The sequence below is a fragment of the Mandrillus leucophaeus genome, unplaced genomic scaffold, assembly GCF_000951045.1.
Source record: "Mandrillus leucophaeus isolate KB7577 unplaced genomic scaffold, Mleu.le_1.0 Scaffold230, whole genome shotgun sequence".
Lineage (NCBI taxonomy): Eukaryota > Metazoa > Chordata > Mammalia > Primates > Cercopithecidae > Mandrillus > Mandrillus leucophaeus.
In genome coordinates, this window is record NW_012102366.1 from 770660 (window position 1) to 772997 (window position 2338).

The window sequence follows — 2338 nt, forward strand, 5'->3', positions numbered from 1 at the left end:
ACACCAAATTAAAAAAAAAAATTTGGCCGGGCGCTGTGGCTCATGCCTGTAATCCCGGCACTTTGGGAGGCTGAGGCAGGCCGATCACGAGGTCAAGAGATCGAGACCATCCTGGCCAACATGGTGAAACCCCGTCTCTACTAAAAATACAAAAAAATAGCTGGGCGTGGTGGTGCACGCCTGTAGTCCCAGCTACTCGGGAGGCTGAGGCAGGAGGATCGCTTGAACCCAGGAGGCGGAGGTTGCAGTGAGCTGAGATCGCACCACTGCACTCTAGCCTGGTAACAGAGCGAGACTCCGTCTCAAAAAAAAAAAAAAGAAAATTCTAGAGACATGTTGCCCAGGCTGGAGTGTAGTGGCACCATCATAGCTCACTGCAGCCTTGAACTCCTGGGCTCAAGTGATCCACCCACCTTAGCCTCCCAAAGCACTGGGATCACAGGCATGAGTCACCACACCAAGCCAGCCATTTTTACTTCCCCTCAGTAGCTCCTCTTGCTAGGATACCTGTTGCAGTGTGAAAGAAAGCACTTGGAGACCCAGAGAGGGAAGTACTCCTCAGCTTGGGGCTCCCCTGAACCTTTCTGTGGTTCTGGGAAGTTGGGGGGGAAATGAGGAAGTTGAAATGAGAAAGCCACTCCCCATCCCCAAGGTAACGTGCTGGAAAACGATCTGAAAGTGACACCGGCCATGTCTAGTCAGGGATGTTGGGGGAGATGCGGACGGGGGCTGGTGGCGACTGGGGGGGTAAGACGCTGTAAAATGATCTGAAAGTGACACCAGCCGTGTCTAGTCAGCGGATGGGGGCTGGTGGCGGCTCGGGGGGTAACATGCTGTAAAATGATCTGAAAGTGACACCAGCCGTGTCTTGTCAGGGATGTGGGGGGAGATGCAGATGGGGGCTGGAGGTGACTGGGGGGGATTTACTGAAGAAGCTGGGGCAGTGGAGAGGGAGCTGGCATCAGGAGTGGGCATGAGAGGGGAAGCGGGCAGAGAGCTGCAAGGCTGGAGAGGGGGTGTTCAGGGCTGTCTAGCAGATATTATCTTCCCATTTCCCATGTGAGGAGACTGAGGTCTGGAGGCAGGTGTCCTGCCCTATGGGGATCTTTATTTTTTGAGGGCCTGTGCTGTTTATTTTATTTTATTTATTTATTATTATTATTTTTTGAGATGGAGTCTCGCTCTGTAACTCAGGCTGGAGTGCAGTGGCGCGATCTCGGCTCACTGCAAGCTCCACCTCCGGGGTTCACGCCATTCTCCTGCCTCAGCCTCCTGAGTAGCTGGGACTACAGGCGCCCGCCGCCACGCCCGGCTAATTTTTTGGCATTTTTAGTAGAGACGGGGTTTCACCATGTTGGCCAGGCTGGTCTTGAACTCCCGACCTCTGTTGATCCGCCCTCTTCGGCTTCCCAAAGTGCTGGGATTCTAGGCGTGAGTCGCCGCACCCGGCCGTGTGCTCATTTGTAAGGGCCTCTCTCAAGAAGCTTGTGTTGCTATAAAAAGGTAATTTCAGGTGCTCACTTGAGAGCTGTGAATTAAAAACACGGAAAAGGATGGCGGCCGAGGGCAGCAGGCGAGGGCTGTTTCGTTTGCAGGGGGCCAGGGTAGGTCACTCTGCTGGGGTGACCTTGCTGCTGAGCCCCGAACAATGAGCAGCTGCAGCCGACGTGCAGGGATCCTGCTTGGGGGCTGGAACTGGAATGTTTCAGGAACAGGAGGGAGGACAGAATGGGGCTTGGAGAGCTTGGTGGTACCAGTTCACCCACAGCCTCTGGGCTCTGGTGAGGAACTGAGACCCCAGCAGAGACTGGTTAATGTTGGGATCAGCGTCATTACGTGGTCCCTTAGCTCTGAGTGGAGGGCGGATTGGGAGGCGGGCAAGGAGGCCGGGACAACGTACAGGATAGGATGGTGGCATGGACCTGGGTGCTGTGCTTGGAGCCAGAAGCGGGCAGGTCGGCGAGATACTTTAGAGGCAGAGCCCACAGGGCTTGTGGATGGCTTCTGTGAGGGGGATGACAGGGAAGGTGAGAAATCAAGGCACAGTCCTAGCTTTAGGAGCTGAGATTCATTCAACAAATAATTCATTGCCGCGTGCCGGGCCTATTCTAAAAGTTGAAGATATGAAGTCAGCTGTGGGGGGTGGCCTCACACAGTAATCCCAGCACTTTGGGATGTTGAGGCAGGAGGATCTCTGGAGGCCAGAAGTTCATGTTCAGCCTGGGCAACATAGCAAGACCTCATCTTTTTTTTTTTTTTTTTTTTTGAGACGGAGTCTTGCTCTGTCACCCAGGCTGGAGTGCAGTGGCCGGATCTCAGCTCACTGCAAGCTCCTCCT